The sequence below is a fragment of the Macaca fascicularis genome, chromosome 2, assembly GCF_037993035.2.
Source record: "Macaca fascicularis isolate 582-1 chromosome 2, T2T-MFA8v1.1".
Lineage (NCBI taxonomy): Eukaryota > Metazoa > Chordata > Mammalia > Primates > Cercopithecidae > Macaca > Macaca fascicularis.
In genome coordinates, this window is record NC_088376.1 from 130948742 (window position 1) to 130969195 (window position 20454).

The 20454-nt window shown below is 37.6% G+C and overlaps 1 long non-coding RNA gene across 1 annotated transcript in view; it reads left to right on the forward strand.

Annotated features, from left to right (window-relative positions):
- LOC107128958 (uncharacterized) overlaps positions 1–20454 on the forward strand; it is a 300530-nt gene that overhangs the window by 226988 nt on the left and 53088 nt on the right. Inside the window, exon 6 of the long non-coding RNA XR_001488837.3 lies at positions 14804–14903. This is a non-coding gene — a long non-coding RNA (uncharacterized lncRNA). The remainder of the gene's footprint in view (positions 1–14803; positions 14904–20454) is intronic.

Consider the following 20454-nt stretch of genomic DNA (forward strand, 5'->3'; position numbering starts at 1 on the left):
AGTCTATTTCATATTTTTTTAATGTAAAATAAACAAAACCTAACAGATAATGTTGACATTCCCTTTATGCCTCCCAATTCATAGTTTCTCTCCTACCCTTCCCAGAGCTGTGCTTGTTTCCTTCCAGGTCATGTTTTTCTATTTCTAGGAAATATTTTTCTGTATTCTTGAAAGTGTTTTTCTATAATATTATATATATGCAACACAACATATATATTGTATTGTTTGAGTGTTAAAAATATCCAGAAGTTATAATATACTATATGTAACAATCTGCAACATACATTTTTCACTTGGCCTTATGTTTTCAAAGTCTGTGTTGAATCATATAGGTATAGCTTTTCAATCTTAAATTCTACTACATTCCATCTTATCTCTTCTACTGTCAATGGATATTTAGCTTGATTATAATACAATTTCATGAATGCTGATCTAAACATTCTTGAGCAGTCTTCTGAGACATAAGTGCAAGAGCTTCTATAGAATCTATAGGTAGAAATGGAATTGTTGAATTTTATGTTCTTTTAAAAATTATCGATATATTGACAACTCTTTTCAGAATTGATTGCGGCAACTTAATTCCTTCCAGAAATGTATACTGTTATCAACACTTTGTGAAGTCTGATATTTTTCTCCCTATTTGAAGAGTATAAATTGGTATCCAAATGTTAATTTAACTTGCAGTAGTTTAGTTGCTGATTCAAGTTATGTTTGTTTTTGTTTGTTGGTTTGTTTGTTGGCTGTTGGGTTTCTATTTTGCCTCTTCACATCTTTGGCTCATTTTTTCTACCTAGTTTGTAACAGTCCTTATCTGTTCTTAATACTATACTTAATACTTAATCCTATTTGCGGTGCATTACAATAGCTATTTATATTCTCTTTGTTATTTGCTTTATACTATCCATAAGTCAATACTTAACATTTGGAAAAATTATGTTTTTTCTTTTGTGAATTGTACTTGTCACTTATGAAGGGCTTCTTTGGGGAGAGGAAGCATAAAAGAATGGTTAGGAACTTTGTCTCTGTAGCAAAGCTGCCTGAGATAGAAGCTGAGCTGTCTGCTATCCTATCCTATCCTATCCTATCCTATCCTATCCTATCCTATCCTATCCTATCCTATCCTATCCAATCCATCTTATCACATTGCATTGATCTGACCTTCATACAATGTTGAACAGTAGAGGTGTTTGGAGGAGGTAGGGTTAGCAGAATTCCTTGTGAAGTAGCAGCATGGTCTTGATTGGGAATTACAGATTTTTTTTTAGGCCTGCCCTATGTAGCAGACATGAAGATAAGAATAGCTTTTGTTGCTGGTGCTTCATCCTTGCAGGGATTTTAGTCAAATTATCATTTGGAGAGAGTGGTCCTACTGTATGTGAGGATAGCAGGCTTAGGTTAGAAATGCTGAAAACTATTTTGGGTCCATCCACCACGAATTTTCTGTTTAACTTCATACGCATTTTAGTTATCATTTTATTTATTGCTGTCCCTCACTAGGCTCATGAGGATAATGTTCATGTCAATATTATTGATTGATAGAGTTCCAAAATTCTAAAATAGTATCTGGCATATTTTAGGTAGATATTTATCGAATGATTGAATTAATGATCTCACTTTGCCTCTTGGTTCAATTATATCTGTAAAATGAGGTCAGTGGAATTTGCTCCACTCCCCTGAAAGAGTTGACAAGGTTAAATCAGATAATGTGTTTTGAAAAACCACCCAGTTTATGATGATCACAGGTCATGGTGGACAGCAGTAATCAAGGAAGCATAAGTAAGTGGCACGTTTGTCTGTCTCCTTCACCAGAATGGGAATTCCATGAGAACAGAGATTTTCTATGACTTACTTGTTCCTGTGACCCATGTGTCTGAAATAAGTGCCCAGAATTTGGATACTTGTGGATAAATGTAATAGAGTAGAATTTAATCAATATCTTTATTTGACACAGAAAAAATAAAGGCCGAAGTGAAGTTGAATTCAAGAATCTGTTGTGAAAGCATATATATGAGTGAGAGCGTATAGGAGAAGAGTGGAAAAGAAGAAAGCAGAAGAAAAAAATGGATCGGAAAACCATAAGCGAGAGTGAAGGAGACAGTGTCTAGGATTTTAAAAAGACACTAGACTGAAAAGGTCAATTTGATGTTTGGGGTTGTCTTTGAAACTGAATAAGATCGATCCAATGACCAATAAGATTGCATAAAACTGGTCATTAAGATGGTAAGGGAACCACAATTTAACTGTAAATGCCTGATTTAGGATTTGTAAGTCAATGAAGAGAGATGAGAGACAAGAGTCTGCAGACCTCTGACCTTATGCATTCTGTGGAAGTGCTTTAAGACTTGGACAGTTGCCTGAGCTCTGAAAACAATAATAATGTATCCTGAAGAACTTTGAATTTATACTTGGGTTTTGTCCATCCTAACATTCTCTGTATTCTCATAAAAGTAGTTTTAGTAGGCATCTGTTGTTTTTTTCTTGTCCTGCATTTATTTTCTTTGTTTTTTGTTTTTTTTCCTTGCTAACAGCTTCCCAGTTTGTTTTGAGGAATAACTTCCCAGTTTTATTCCTTTGACTTGTGTAATGATTTACTGCTCTTCCATCTCCAGGAGAGGCCATAGGACCCAGGCCAGAGCAATGAACATAGATCTTGGTCACAATGTTTTTTTCAGTAATGTTCACAAGGCCCAATATAGACAAATACATTCAATCTTTGGACTTCTGGTCTAACTGTTGTAAAACAGGAGTCATCTTTCAACTAGGATTACTGTATTGACTGTTAACCAAAGAACAGAACCTACCCAAGAAAAGTCAACCAAAAAAAAAAAAAAAAAAGCTAATAGGGAGTAGGGAGAAGCTAAGTTGTGATGATAATGTTTAGGCACATCTGAATCCGTTCTTTCCTAAAGTTCTTCTGCCCGAGCCATTGCAATTGTATCGGCCAGTAAATTCTCTAGTACATTTGATTTGAATGGAGATTCACTTGCAGTCAAAAAGCACATTGATTACTACACTTTGATTTTTTAAAACTTTTCAATGGAATTGATTCTTGAGAGCACAGCCCTTATACCTAGAATGAAGAAAGTCAGAAGTATATGTCATGCACCAAGTAAAAAATTACTTCTAGATTTTTTTTTTATTAAAAACACATTTTTGGAAGCTTCAACTCTTGTCAGTGTTTGCACATCTATAGCAAGGTATGGTTGAATTAGATTACGTACAGGTCAGAAGTGTAAAATTTTAAGATAGCTTTTCTTGCAATGATCCCATGATATTGCCTGGTATTTTCTGGCAATTCTTGATGAGGAGATTAACTCTTGCCAAGTTTGAGAGTACACCCTGTCATTTATCCCACTTTCTTATTTCTTTTCATGTTCATGTTTCTTAATGCCCCAATAACATTAAAAGACACTGCAGCTGTGATAATGATGAAAATAGCTATTATTTTGAATTCTTACAATATTAAGCTCTTGACATAAGTCGTTTCAGTTAATCTTCCCAAGAACACAGTGAGGCAGGAATTAATATGCAGTATATAATCATGGTTTCAGCATGAGGGTCTTGGGATTATTTAGTTTAACCTCACCTCACCTACCCCTCATATAGATAGGAATCCTCTCCACTCACCCTAATTAGTGTCGAGAGTTTCATTATCATTTTAGGGGCCTGCCCTGAAAGGTTGTGTATTAGCGAGGTGTCACTTGGGCTAATTAGGTGACATCTACCAAGTTGTTTTCCATAAATAGGCATCACTCTTGCAGGGTGTTTGCAGGTGATATACTGCTCTTTTGGCTTTCCAATGAAAATAATTTGGAAGGTTCTTCCTTTTGTGATGGCTAAGCAGGTAGTGATGAGAGTGATCATTTATATTCCACCTGACCCTTTAGTAGATGTGAACAGTGCCACTCCAAGTGATCCTTCCAGGAGTTTGCAAGCTGGTTCTTGAGGGGTAGGATAATCTTTTATCTTTCAAGGCAATTGTCTCTAGGATCAGATTCTAACATCTCAGAGCCTTTTTTTTTTTTTCCTTAAAGTAATTCTTCCACTTTACTTTGGTCTCTATGCTGCCCCTCCCTCACCTCCTTCTCTTTCTTTTTGCAATTATTTTTTCTCTTGTTCTTTCACAGTTGACAGGAAGGATTCATTAAACTCATAATTCAAATTATTAGCAACCAAAATTTTTTTTAAGTTGCCCTTTTTTTTAAGTTTGACTTCAGAATCAAAAACCTAAACTTTAAATCATGCCAGGAAGTAAAGGGAAATTCTTAAAATTAATCTTCAGAATTCATAAAGAAAAAAGAAAAAGGAGTTAATCTTCCTTTATAAAACATTGTGAATATTCATATTCTAAAACCATTTCAATCCTCGTTTTACAGATCAGGAAACCAAGGCTCAGAGAATGAGTAATTAGTAATTAGTAATGAGTCAAAGGTCACAGAGTTAAGAAGCTGTATGTAGAACTTGGAATCAAGCCTAGATGTGACTGAATATAAAACCTTGCTACTATCCATTTAGCCCAAATGTTGTGGGCAAGATCTGGTCCATGATGCACTCTTAGGAAAATGATTTGAGAAAAATGTCATTAATAATGGCTTTTAGGAAAAAAAAAGAATAAGCCACAAGATTTGTCAGTTCTTTTCTACAGGTTGTTGTAGGAATGAGCCAACAAACCATTTAGAAGTCCATGTGGATTTCTAAACATATAACCTATAATATCCTTGACAGTGAACATTCTTCTCTGAAATTCATAGTTTGTAGACGAACTTCTGGACATTTGTTTTGCTCTGTGTTTAAAAATAACTTTGATATATTCTATATGTAATTTTACTGATTAAGTGGTTACAACTGTACATATTTATAGGCCATTCATAGATTTATTTCTCAATATCTGGTGAGTTATGGTTGCATATTTTAAATAATTTTTAACCTTACAAAATGGAAACTGTTCTTTCAGTATAAACAGTTATTAGCTGTTTACATTTCTTTCACATGAACATTTTTGATGTATGAAAAGTGTCTTTTCATCAGTTCTTGATAAAGCCTCCTGCTTCATTTCTTGTGTCAGAATACAGGAAACAAAGAGGTATGTATTTAATATCATGAAAGGATCTGGTCACATCCAAAGTAGAACAGATAATTCTACAAGTTTCAACATGCACAGGAATAACTCATAAACCTGATAATGAAATGCATTTTTCATTGGCAGTTTCCAGTTTCAGTAACTGAACATTGCTTTGCACAAAGTTAGAATCTCAAAATTCAGGGAATGCCTGAAGTCAACTTGTTGCCATATAACTGCACATTTTTCAATCTGTAGTAAATTGTAACTTGTAATTTCCTAGTATTTTCTGTGGAAAATTTTCTTTCATGGCTTGAGAATTAAAGTACTAGAGGTATGGATATACAAATGTTTCATACTGATAGGTGATGTAGACAGCATGTCAGTTACTGCACATTGGACAGAGTCGGACATGGTATTTCATTTGCTGGACTCTAGATAATGTTGGAAATGCTTCTTCATGTTCTTTATAGTGACAATGAAGTCATTTTGTTTGTTTGGCTTCAGTTTGCTTTTTTTTTGGCTTTTTTTTTTTTTTTTTGGCTTAAAGATTATCGTGAAAGACTCCTTACAATACGATGGTGATATCAAAGTTGGAAAGGAAAGCTAATGTGAAAAATGTCAAAATCCAAATGAAAATCCAACAGGATGAGCTCAAATGGAGGAGAGAATTCCATTAAGTGTAGTTGTGATAACAATAAAAGTTCAGAAGCATAAAAATTCCTAGAATATCAGGTTAATCTGGTTTAAAATCTGCTCAATAAGGGGAAAATAGAGGTCCTAGATGACAAGTGCTGCCTATAGAACTAGCTGCTTAAACAGATGATGTGACCACAGGTGCACGCCTTGAGTCACTACACACAGTATTATCAGGTTATAACTAGAACATGGACTCCTTTCTTAAGGACATTAGTGGCAGGTGAGAAAAGTAAAAAATTCTGGGATGGCTTTGTCTAAGGAGGATCCGGAGAGACTGTTCAGATGTGGAGTTCGTGTTTTCTCCTCCTGTGGCCTGTTGACACTTCCTCATAAATAGAATAAAATAAATAAATGGAATCCAATGTAATTCTCTCTCCTATTTGTTTTTTGTTATTATTCTCTATATTGATAAAGAGAAGCACCACTGTTGGGATTAAAAGAGATGATGTGCCACTTAGCTATGAGTTTGGTCCATAATAAGCTCTCAATATATGGCTTACAGTTATAATGATTACCATATATCTCTTCATTTAATCCTTCTAAGAACTTTACGAGGTAAGTACTACTCTTATCTGCATATTTAGATGAGAAAACTGAGCATCACAGGAGTTACGTTGTTGAATCAGGGCAACCTTGTGTAAGCTTCAGAGTAGGAGACAAACTGAGGTCTGTCTGACCTCAGAGAAAGCTTATGCTATTAATCAGTAATCAATAATCCCCACTGCCTCTCAAGACTATCCAATATGATTGGATAATGACAATGAAGTGGGAAGAGGAGGTTATAACCTCCATATCCCTTTTAACTCATTCTAAAAGACTTGCCACTTTACTTTGGGTCTTTAAAGCTTCCAGTACCATTCCTTTGTACTTTGAATGTCTTCTCAACTGCAGAGAGAGAGAGAGAGAGAGAGAGAGAGAGAGAGAGAGAGAGAAACTATGTTAGCTATTAAATTGGATACATGGCCATATACTATTTTCTAACCGAACTTTTTAGTACTTCAAAGACTTGAAGTACAGTTTAATGGTGTTTTAGCTGTCACTGGAATTAAAAGTCTAGTGCCATTGTGTGCTGAATTTGGTCCCCCCCTTCAGCTGATATTTAGAGAAGTAATTATTCTACTTGAGGCTTGCGGGATGTGTGTACCATGAAACAAACAATAAAGATAGACCTCTTGAGGTCTGCCGTGGATTATTTATTTCCCCCTCATATTCCTCACTGAGAACAATTCGCAGCCTACATTTTTGATCCACTATAACTTTTTCCTTAATAGAAAGGTAAAAACACTTCAGAGCTAACTCTCCCAAATTTATATCATCACTAAATCACATAGTAAACAACAACAACAAAATCTGGTCCTTAAGGCTGCCAGCACCAGGGAGCAAAAGGAGAGGTGGCTCTTGCCAGGCCCTGATTAAACACACTCGAAGTGGTTGTTCTTCAAAGAGGCTCGTACTATGGACTGAGCAGAATCACAGTTGGCCAGTAAGGAATTCATATATTTCCACGTCCCCTCCTCTGACCATACGAAGCTTAGACAATCTCCCTCTGCTTAAATTTCTCAAGTACTTATTGCTTGTATTTAATCAGTTGAGGTTTGCTGGTTGTTGACTCCATCTTTCAGTTAGGGTAGCATGTTTGTTTGCTTTCTCCCTTTCCTCGTGGGTTGCATAGTCATTACGTGCTAGGTTGTGTGCAGCAGAATGGGGATGAATAAGACAGACACAGCTCCTTGGCCTTCAGATGTGGACTGGCAAGTTTTCTGTCTTTTTCTTTTTTTAAGAGACAGAGTCTCACTTTCTCACCCAGGATGGAAGGCACTGGCATGATAATAGCTCACCACAACTTCAAACTCCTGGGCTTAAGTGATCCTCCTGCTTCAGTCTTCTGAGTATCTGGGACTATAGATGTGCATCACCATGTCTGGCTAATTAAAATTTTTTTTAATAGAGATACAGTCTTGCTATGTTGCCCAGGCTGGTCTTGAACTCCTGGTCTCAAGCAATCCTCTTGCCTTGACCTCCCAAAGCACTGGGATTACAGTGTGAGCTACTGCACCTGCCGAGTTTTCTGTTTTCTATATGATTCAACATAGCTTCTGATTCGAGGCACTCAGGAGATGATTAATAAATACTTATTAACTTAAAATGCCTAAGAATGAGCCACGAAGGTGATGAAGTCCTGATTTCATCCCACCAATAACCATGGAAAGCTTTCTGAATCAACCCCACTTGTGGCATGTGGAACAGGAATAGCAGAAGTTGTAACCTATTGTAGGTCAGAAATATTTGCTGTGTTCTAGGAGTCCTGGGACAGAAAGGTAAGAAATGGGTGAAGTGAACAGAGTTACAAAAAAGGAAAGAGCTGTGGGACTTACGGGTACTGGAAAGACCATGCTGCATCAAAAAGCGTCCAAGTTCAAATCTCTGGAAATAATCAAATAGAAGCACAAGGAAAGCTCCACAAATCTGTAGCCTGCTAGTTAATGGGCTCTGATTATAGAGAAACTGAGGCAAGTTCAGAGCATCAGGGATGTCAGGGGTTCAATGATATCTTATGAGATAGTGCTGGATACTTTATCCTATGTAAGAGAGAACTCAAATCAGAAGGTAACATTTTCTTCGGTAATCTGAAAAGACTGACCAGAGAAGAATAAGAACTAGTGTTCGAAGTCAGTATTTGGAATTCACAGGGAGATACATTCTGCTTGAGTTCATTTGCTTGAGAGATTTTGAATGAATTCTGATGAATAATAAGTTACTCTCACTCAAGGTGTTTAGGCTTAGTTTGGGAAAAATAGAGCCAGCATGTTGAAGAGGGATTGGATTTAAGGATGTTCATGGTCTTTTGCCAGTTTTGTTATTTCACAATTACTTGAAGACCAAGGTACAGAGAGATATTATAGATGCATGGATGTGTACAATCATCATTTACCAAACAGTTCCTTGCAGATGAAGTAGTAATCAGCCATAGATGGATATTTAGAACAATAAATGTGTCTTCTATTACTAAATAATCACTTTACAATCTAGAGGTTAGAGAAAAAAATTGAGGTAATCTGTCTAGTGAATTAGTTATCTATCATTTGCATAACAAATTACCCAAAAATATAGGGGCTGGTATAGTTTGAATATACGTCCCTGCCAAATGTCACATGAACTGTAATCCTCACTGTTGGAGGTGGGGCCTAGTGGGAGATGTTTGGGTTATGAGAGAGGACCCCTCATGGCTTGGTGCTGTCCTTGTGATAGTGATTGAGTTCTCACGAGATGTGGCCAATTAAAAGTGTGGCACCTTCTACCTCCCCTTGCTTCTGCTTTTGGCTTGTGATGTACCTGCTCCCAATTCACCGTCTACTTTGAGTAAAAGCTCCCTGAGGCCTCTCCAGAAACGCAACAGATGCTGGCACCATGCTTGTACAACCTGTAGAACCTTGAGCCAATTAAACCTTTTTTCTTTATATATTATTCAGCTTCAGGTATTTCCTTATAGCAATGTAAGAACAGCCTAATACAGGGGCTTAAAACAACAATGTTCATTTATTATCTCATGGGTTTTGTGAGTCTGGAATCCTAGAGTGGCTTAGCTGGGTAGTTCTGGTGCACGGTGTTTCAGAAGGTCATGATCAAGATGTCAGCCAGGGCTGCAGCTGTTGGTAGGCCTGACTGAGCCTGGAGGATCTGCTTCCAATGTGGCTCACCCACATGATGGGCAAGTTGGTGCTGGCTGCAGATAAGAAGCCTCAGTTCCTCCCAGCATGGTCTGTTATAGAGGGTTGCTTGGGTGTCCTTGTAGTATGGCAGTTGGCTTTCCCCAGAGTGTCTGATTCAAAAGAAAGAAGCCACAACACCTTTTTTTTTTGACTTCAGAAGTCACACTTCATTTTTGCAATACTCATTTGGTTTCACAGACCAGCCCTATTCGCTGTGGGAAGGGAATACACAAGAGAATAAATATGAGGAAGCAAGAATCATTGAGGACTGCCTTGGACATCGGCCGCCACATCTGATCAGTCCTACCCTTGTAGATTTATTTCTCACATATTCTTCCAAGTTTGAAATATCTTGATCAAAGAGAGCTTCAGCATAATTTTACAGTTCAGTGCGTGTTTTTTTTCTCTTGTGCTTTTTAATTTGAACTCATTTTTTATACAGGTATTTTGAAGAACAGCTTGATAACGTTCCATCCTGGATCTCTTAGTGTGCAATTACTCAGAAAACCTTTTATACCTAATTATCAAAGGGCACATGGATTGGGAAGAAAAACTCTCAGACCAGATATTAAGCATCCTAATATTATTGGTCCTTTGAAATTTCTAGCTAAGGGTTAAATGTTCAGTTCTTACAACTTCTGCCATGTAATTAATATGTACATAATGCATGGAAATTCATGTTGTCCTTCCTGAGTTGCTGATATTTAATCTACTGCTCAAGCGTTCACCAACTCTACTATTTTCTCAGGAAAAGGGACACCAAAAAGGTTTTATTGAGTTCATTTTATCAGCTTTTTGACGGGTTTACTAAACCCAACAGAAGATTGCTGTGTCAGCGTGTATCACTTTTAAAAAAAATGGGCATTTGGATGAGGTATTTTTGTTTTCCTGGTTATATTTTGCAGCACTGTCAGTTGCTGATTTTTTCCCTTCTACCACAGATTGTTATAGTATTTAACGTTTATGTGTTCTCTCTCAGTACCAACTGGGGCCATGGCCAAAATTCTGATTGGAAGTGGGTGGAACGGTTGGAAACTATATATATGATGGCTGAACAGCTGAGATAATTTATGTTTTTGAGGCAATAATCATGAATAATGCAAATCTAGCTATTAAAATAGAATGAAGGGATGACATCTTACTGGGTGGGAATTTTAAGGTAAAGCTATAGTTTTAGAGTTATAATAATGGTACCTATGGCTAGGCATCAACATTGTTACTCACTGCGCACTCAATTTGAGGCCAAAAACGTAATATCTTTAATTTGACCCCAAGGAACATTGGCAGGGAATTCATCTGGTGGGGTTTCCTCAGAGAAGTCTCCCCCTCCCTGGCTCCCCTACATTGGATCAGGTGGTCCTCTGAGAGCTCCCACAGCCCTCTGTATGTCTCCATCATTAGCAGTTATTATGACTCATTGACATCTTAACCTATTTCACAAGAATGTTAACTTGATGAGGCAGAGACTACATTTACTTTAGTTACTGTTGAATTCCTAGTACTGTGTATGCTGTAGGTATGTTAGTTAGTAGGCTTTCAGCAGCAGCTTTCAGCATTTCAGTAGGGAAATCCAACTGAAACAGGCTTAACCATAAAAGATAACTAATTGCTCAATATCTGGAAAGTCCCTTTGTACATGGTTTCAGGCAGGACTGGATCTAAATACCCAAAGGTGTATGTTGTCTCTGTCTCTTGAAGCTTTTTTCCTTAGTGCTGGTGTTAATTTCAGGGAACTTCTTCCTTTTGGGCATCAACATGGCCACCAGCAAGCCCCTTTTTGAACCACCAAAAAGGTCGTATAATAACAATTCTCTGGAAAGGAGTCTTTGCCTTGCCAAAGCTCCAACCACATTCTGCCAGTGGCCCTTCCAGTGGCTACTACATTGCTGGTTTTCCCTATGATTGTGGCCTGTTAGTTTTCCTTTTTTCTTTTCCCTCTTCTTCAAGTGGTTTCAGCGCAAATCTTAGGCACTCAAGCACTTTACTTCGGTGAGACTATTTGGGGGTCACACATTCTCCTGAGCCATTCACTATCTTTGGAGGACTAGAAATATAGTGATTGACATGAGCTGTCTACAAGGGATCTGCCAAAGATGTGGAAACTGAAAGGTTTTGACTAATGACCAGGCTTAGGTAAGAGGAGAGCAGGGGAAGGCATTCTGGCCAGGTAAGCCAAAGGAACAAAGACAAAGAACCATGGCATATGGAGAAGCTGAAGAGGCAAGTAATTGTATTTGAACCCCAGCTTTCCGAATGAGAATCACACTTAACCTGCCATAGTACCACATTGCTCTCTTATAAATGCTATCTTGTGAATGCTATTTTATGCTATTCTTTATACTTTTATATGCTTAAAGCAACTTCAAACACTGGATAGGGTTAGATATCTCTAAACTGTCTGGAGAAAGCAGAAGGAGTTGATGTTTTTAGCACTCCACATATTGGTTGAGCAGATTTTACCCACCTGGGTGATAAAGTGAGGTATAACCCTAAAGTGGCTAAAGCAACAAAAGAAAGATGCCAAGTGAAGCAGTGTGATTTCTGAAAATAGAAGGAAGATATATTAATCTAAAAAGACAGCGATTTTCCTGAAATAAGTCTCAAAGCAGAAATTAACTAAGGGCCTTACACAAAGGATATTGAAACAAAGTAGTATGTTATTGTTTAACCCATAGACATTCAAAGATTTGAATGTTATTGGATCATTGGCTATACATAGTGTCCACAAAGGAGGTAAGTGTCAGACAATTCACATTACACTTTCATTAATTGTGTTTCTTGAAACCTCTCACATCCATAGTTGCTGATATTCTATCTCTCCTCCCAAAATCACACCCACATAACATTCTTTCATGTTCAAAAGCCAAACATCTGACCTCTCAGACATATGAAATATTACATGATGCCCAATGAGTTTACAAAGAGCACTTTGTCTTGTGTCTTTCCACGTCATCTTCTCTGTTGGAATGTTAAGTGCATGCAAAATAAACACTAAGTAGTTCAGAATATGATTTATTATTCATTGCCACTAAGACTTACAAAAAGCCTTACTATGTGTCAGGCTGCAATGCCAAGCACTTTTCAAGTGTAATCTAATTTAATTGACGAGTATTTGTATAGATTAATAATGGTGTGCATAGAGTAGAGGTGATTTATTTAGCTCCCTCCTTGGAATTCACATTAAGAGCAAGGTTATTATTTCCTTATCTCCCTCATGAATTAAAATAAGTGTCCAGGACATTGTTGTGTGTGTTCCCTCCCCCAGACCCATATCATTCATGATCTGTCTGTAACAGTGAACAAAGTGGCTGTGAGTTTCTGTCCCAGCCAGATGTTTCAGGCCATACTCAGAGGCAGACAAATGTGTCCAGTGGAACAGTCACCATTTGTACTACTGACCTTGTCTCTGGCAGATCAAAGTAGCCTCACTGAGTAGTTAGGAAATGCCTGAACTGTTCTCCAGTTGGGGAAGAGGATAGGGGTTCTTTCTCAACATAATGATTTAAGAAACTAACCAACAAATTCTGTTTACATTTTAGTTCCAAGATCTGAAAACAAATACTCAAAGTCTCTAAACCAAAATATTTAGGAAATAAATGGCAAACAAATTCCCTAATGTGACCAAACCCTGGCCAAACTTGGAACACTGAGTTTCCATTTAGTGAATAATTTCTTATACTGAAACCCAAGCTCCCATTTCCCAACTGCCTAGGAGACCTCAGGACTATAACCATTCCTAAATTGTGTCTTGTTTTTGTGAGTTCATTGCTGTAAGGTGCTATGGCATAAGTTTTGTCTTAATGTTGTCATTTTAGCCTTAGCTGAAATAATTTCCATCATTCTATTTGGTCAGACGTATTTCTGGTTATGCTCTGTAAATGTTAGACCTTTGAGTATAGAGGCATGCTTGGTAATGTTCATCAAACAAAAGAAGTTAAATAAAGCCCAAAGAATTACCAATCTGGGATTCTTACCTAGAAACATAATGATCCACTTCTATGACTGGCATGCTCCACAGGAAGGGAAAATCACAGAAAATCACTTCTGGCCAGCTGTTGCTTCTGCAGCATCTTGGCTGTCTCTGGCAGGAGGAAATGCTTTTCCTTCCCTCAGGCAGAAAATAATTTGGAATTTGGGGAAGCATTGAAGAAAAGGTCAAGTCTGACTGGAAAGGGCATAGAAAATAACTGGTGATGCTACTTTTGCTCTTAGGTATTACTGGCTTTTTTATTCTAGAAAGCAACTATAAAAAATCTCCAAAGTTTGCACAGAAGCCTTGGTCCTTATTATTCAAAAGCTCACAGTTTAAGCTACATGCTGGTAGCCTCAAAGGTCTGCAACAGGTAACAGCATTCAAATTTTTTGGGTAAGGTGAAAGAATAAGTCATAAGTCACTTTGCTAGTGAGTAAGCCCAGATAACTGCCCAGCATCAAGATCTCAATGAGGCTTTGATATCTTTGACTGTTTCCTATATTTAGCAACATTTGTGAATTTATTAAAACAACAACAGCAACTTTGCTTTTTTAAGAAACTGACTACCAAATAAAGGTACATGTGGGTCAAACTTGAAAGTTGGGTTATCGGGGAGGAAGACCATATAAGAGAAAATATGTATTTCTTGATGTAATTAAAAAGGAGGAAGTCAACCTATATTCATCAGCTTTAGAATTTGTGATGGTTTCGTTGTGTATCTCCTTCTCAATGTCAGGACAAAAATGTCATTTACTGTGTGTGCTTTGGTAGGTGATGGTCTCATTATGTATTTCCTTCCCAGTGTCAGGACACAAATGCCATTTAATGTGTGTGCTTTGGTACATAGTTTTATTGTAGTGTAAATATCAACATAGTTAATTAAATAATCACCATTTAGAGGGAACAAAATAAATTTTAAAATGACTTACCCTTCAATTATTCTCATCTTCTGAACACTGACCAAACTGGACACTTGCATCTTTACCCAGCCCTGACACATAGTATACACAGTATTTTCTGGGAATAAATTAAGGGAGAGGAAAAAAAAAACCAGGGGAGAAAAAGGGAAGAGTCAGTACAGTACAGGTTATAAGCCAACCATGCTTTTAGAGATGAAGAAAGAAGGACAGAGGTGACAGCACTAAAAATGATGATGTAAGGATCTCTGAAATTTCTCTTCTCCATAAAAACAATGAAAAAGCTGGCAAAAATGATCAGAACCAACTTTCTCAGACTTTGGAAATTAACCAAGGGCTTGCAGTAACCTGGGGAACATTTGTTCTAAAAAACAAGTGAATCTTCATAAGAAGAGTGAACATTGTTGCATTTTAATGTACTCTATTTCTATCTCCCTCTCTCCAGCTCCACAGTAGCATTGAAAACTAACAGACCACAGGCCGGGCACCGTGGCTCACGCCTGTAATCCCAGCACTTTGGGAGTCCGAGGTGAGTGGATCACAAGGTCAGGAGTTCAAGACCAGCCTGGCCAACATGGTGAAATCCCATCTCTACTAAAAATACAAAAGTTAGCTGGGTATGGTGGCACGTGCCTGTAATTCCAGCTACTCAGGAGGCTGAGGCAGGAGAATTGCTTGAACCAGGACCCAGGAGGTGGAGGTTGCAGTGAGCTGAGATCATGCCACTGCACTCTAGCCTGGGCTACAGAGGGATACTCGGTCTCAAAAAAAAAAAAAAAAAAAAGAAAAAAAAAAAGAAAAAGGGAAACCTAGCAGACCATAATCACAGTGAAAACCAGCAACATAGTAGCCACTGGAAGGGCTACTGGCAGAATGTGGTTGGAGCTCATTTCCAGACAATTGTTATTATATGACGTTTTTGGTGGTTCCTGGAAAGACCTCACTTGCAAAGCGGTCTTTATTTGACCCGACTTCCATCTCACCAAATGAAGAAATCTGTTTTCTTAAGGACATTTGTCAAAAACATTTAGAGCCAAATGTTTAACTTTGTGGCTGCCTGATGCAATAGACAACAGTTGGGTCAAATAATAGGCTAAACCAAAAAACTTAAAATAAAAAGCTGGAGAATGACAGTCTATAAAGGCTTTGGAAAACTTCAACATGTTGTTAGGAATTTAGAAGGTCATGCACATGTATAAAGCTGCACACAGGTCCAGGGCTAGGGCTGTGTGGATACTCTGGAAAGACCTGTGAATGTCCTAATTTCTCACCTTTGGGTGACCTTGAGGTTCTGTGCTAGCAAGAAGTAAAGACTAAGGTGAAATTGTCAACTGACTGGCTGCATATTCAAGGTATGCCCCAACATACATGCAGCGCCACTCAGCAAAGACTGGAAGAGCTATCGGTTTCATGTGTTTAAGAACACATCTGTTCAATTATTAGCAACCACTAAGCTAATGAGCAACATTTCACTGACCAAGCGAAATGAAGAGTACTGCTTTTACAGAATTAGTTCAGAAAAGTTACGGAATGAGAACACGAGAACAATCAGCAATAATAAACCCTGAGGAGGAGAAATTCTGGCTTTCAGAGTTTCCACATTATATTATGTAAAATGTCCAGCTTCCAACAAAAGTTATGAGAAATGCAAATAAATAAGTATGGCCCGACCAAGAATAAGTAAATTGATAGAAACTGTCCCTGAGGAAGCCCAAATGTTGGAATAAATAGTCAAAGACTTTAAATTGACTATTTTAAGTATGTCTTAAAAATCTAAAAGAAATATGTTTATAGAACTTAAGTGTCAGTGTTGGTGGACTGTAAACTAGTTCAACCATTGTGGAAGACAATGTGGCGATTCCTCAGGAATCTAGAACTAGAAATACCATTTGACCCAGGCATCCCATTACTGGGTATATACCCAAAGGATTATAAATAATGCTGCTGTAAAGACACATGCACACGTATGTTTATTGCGGCACTATTCACAATAGCAAAGACTTGGAATCAACCCAAATGTCCAACAATGATAGACTGGATTGAGAAAATGTGACACATATACACCATGGAATACTATGCAGCGATAAAAAAGGATGAGTTTATGTCCTTTGTAGGGTCATGGATGAAGCTGGAAACCATCATTCTGAGCAAACTATCACAAGGACAAAAAACCAAACCCTGCATGTTCTCACTTATAGGTGGGAATTGAACAATGAGAACACCTGGACACAGGAAGGGGAACATCACACACGGGGGCCTCTTGTGGGGTGGGGGGATGGGGGGGATAGCATTAGGAGATATACCTAATGTAAATGACGAGTTAATGGGTACAGCACACCAACATGGCACATGTATACCTATGTAACAAACCTGCACGTTGTGCACATATACCCTAGAACTTAAAGTATAATAAAGTAAATAAATAAAATAAAAAATAGAAAAAAGATACAGAAACAGTCTATATGAAATAAGTACTCATTGTTTCTACTTCAAAAATGCGAATTCTTTGTAGTTAAATTTGAATGGTATATATAGACATTGATTCATATCTTTTGCAATCCATTCAATAAATTGAGTTATTGCTGTTAAAAAAATAAAACTTAAGTGTCAGAACAATTTTGTACCAGATAGGGACTACCAAGAAAGATATGAAAATCATTTTTTAAAGACTAAATAGAAATTCTGGAGCTGAAAGTATAATAACTGGAATAAAAAATTCACTAGAAGGACTAAACAGCAAATTTGAACAGGTGAAAGAAAGAATCATTGAACTCGAGGATAAGTAAATGGAGATTATCCAGTCTAAGACACAGAAGGAACAAGGAAGGAAGAAAAATGAACAGAGCTTTAGAGACTTCTGTGGTACACAAGTGTATCATCCTACACATAATGGGAATCCTGGAGGGAGAGAAGAGAGCAAAAGGGGTAGATTGAATATTTAAAGAAATAATGGCTGAAATTTTCAAAATCTGATGAAAAAAATTTCTCTGTGTATTTAAGAAGCTCAATGAACTCCATGTAGAATACACTCAAAGAGATTCATACCTAGACAAATCATAAACAAATTGAACAAAGAAATCATCTTGAAAGTAGGAAGAGTAAAGTGACTCATCACTTACGAGGGATCCACAAGTATATTAACTGATTTTTCATCAGAAACCATGAAGGTCAGAGACAGTAGGATGATATAGCCAATGTATTCAAAGAAAAAGACCGTAAGCCAATAAATCCATCAAAACTGTTTGCAAAAATAAAAGAGAAATAAAGACATTCCAAGATAAGCAAAAATTGAGAGAATACCATATACAAAAATGAACACAAAGTGGATTAAAGACCCAAATGTAAGAGCTAAAACTATAAAATACTTAGAAGGAAGTACAACAATCAAAGAAAAAAATAGATCAAAGGACACCATCAAGAAAGTAAAAAGATAAGCCCCCAAGTGGAAGAAATAACTTGCAGTAATAGATACACACACACACGTGTCAAATGTATACCCCTGTCAGATATTAATGAGTTAATTTTTTATGTGGTGTGAGGGGGAGTTGAACTTTATTCTTTAGCATGTGGCTATTCAATTGTCCCAGCACCATTTGTTGAAAAGATGTTGATTTGAGGGAAACGATCATTAGCAGGTCACTGACATGCAAACATAGTCTTCATGCTTGATATAGTTTGGATATATGTCTCCATCCAAATCTTATATTGAATTGTAATCACCAGTGTTGGAGGTGAAGCCTGGTGGGAGGTATTGGAATCAAGGGAGTAGATCCCTCAAGAATGGCTTGGGCCATCTCCTTGGTAATAAGTGAGCTCTTGCTCTGAGTTCACACGAGATCTGATCTGTTAAAAGTGTACAGCACCTCCCGCCACCACTGTCTTTCTCTTGTGCTCCTATTTTTGCCATGTGAAGTGCCTGCCCCCGGTTTGCCTTCCACCGTAATTGTAAGCTTCCTGAGGCCTCTTTAGAAGCCAAGCAGATGCCAGCACCATGCTTCATATAAAGCTTGCAGAACTGAGAGCCAATTAAACCTCCTTACTTATAAATTACCCTATCTCAGGTGTTTTTTTGTAGCAACGCCAGAATGGCCTAATACAATGCTCAATGCTCCAACTGGGGAATTTCCCAAACTGCATTTTGCAAATTGGATTCATGTTAAACATATAACCATGGATGCTAGTTTGTTTGACAGGATGAACAGAGAAATAACACGTAGGAATATGGTATTTCTGAAAACTTGCTTTACTCAAGTATCACTGCAGCATTTTTTTCTATAGCCACTTACCAACTCTTCCCTCAACTTTTTCTATTAATTTATCTACAATACATAGCTAATTAGAAATTTTTAAACTCTATTAAACACATCATAAGTGTTATTTGTAAAATCACGAGTTTATTGTGTTTGTAATAGTTCCTCCAACAAATATTGGAATAAATACTCATTAAAGATAAAGATTATCCACTTAATTCCCCCCAATTTTTTAGGAGCATTAAGGCCTATGAATAACCTATTTGGGGAGACACTAGTGTTTGGAAAGAGCCTTCCTTCTGTGGAAAGTTATTTGACCAGAGTTTTAGTTTCCAATATATTGGGTTTGTGATCTTTGGTGAGCAAGGCAGATCTATGGCCTTATATGTAAACAGTGAGCAAGATATGTTACCTGTATTACCTATCATTACCAAGGGTCTTCTGGAAGCCAGGATCTTCCTATCAGACATTACCTGGTCAGGTTGTTCATTACCTCCTGTTGTGGGTGAATTGTGTCTCCTTCAAAATATATTTTAAAATACTGACCCCTGGTATCTGTAAATGTGACCTTATTTGGAAGTAGTCTTCTCAGATGTAGTCAATTTAAGATGACACTGGATTACGGTGTGCCCTAAATCCAACCACTAGTGTCCTTATAAGATGAGGAAGATTTGGACACACAGACGCCCTGGGAGAGTGCCAATGACAATGGAGGAATAGTTTGAGTGAGGTGTCTATAAACCAATGAATACTCAGGATTGCTGGCAACCACCTGAAGCTAGGAGAGGCAATGAAGAATCCTTCCCCAGAGACTTTAGAGGGAATGTGGCCCTGTTGGCACATTGATTTCAGACTTTTAGCCACCAGAAGATAAATCTCTGTTGTTTTAAGCCACCCAGTTAGTAGTAATTGGTTGCAGAGCCCTAGGGAATGAATACATCTGCATTTTCTCGTCTATGTCAGCTAGATGAGGGCAGGGATCTCTCATTTATTTTGTTCACTGCTGATCCTCAGATCCTGGAACAGTTTCTCACACACTGTAAATGCTTAATTCATATTTTTTGAGTGAATGCATTAATAAGGTCTCTTAACAGTTCTGAGAGTTATACACTTATTGTATTCTGAAGAAACCAAGCCTGGGAGAGTATGTAAAACATGTTCAAGGTTATACAGAATCCTAGATACATCTAATTTCAAAATCTCTGCTCCTTTCACTGTACTATGCCCACTGCAAAATAAAGAACTGGAACAAAATTATTTCTTGCCCCTTGCAACTGAAAGCAATGGTTCTCTGATAACATACCTGCTTTTTCGAGATGGCATATTGAGCCATCACTTCCAGAAGTATTTGTTGAGGTTGTAGCAAGACTGGGACACCCAATAGATCAAAGTAATGATAACTAGTTTTTAGTTTTTATTCAATAAATATTGAGTGAGCACTTACTATGTACTAGGTCCCTTAAGTACTTTACTCAATGAATCACTTTATATGCCTTTCACAGTAGTCTTACCAAGTGGAAATTATTATTTCCATTTTACACATGAAGAAACTGATGCAAAGAGAAGTTATACAGCCTGCTGAATGTCACAGGTAGGAAGAAGCCAAACCCACATTCAGTCCAGACATTGAAACTACAAATCTCAATTACCTGAAATGCTTGTACCCTCCCTTACATGTTCCATCCTGTCTTTGGGTCCTGGTTCAGCATCTTCCACGCTGGGGAGCCCTCCTTTCGTACTATACACCTTGTGGTATATTCCTCAAGCATTCCATACTCCTGCCCTTCTTTCCAGCTTGGTAGATATCTGATCCACCGCCTGAACTACATTCCTAGCCTCCAAAGCT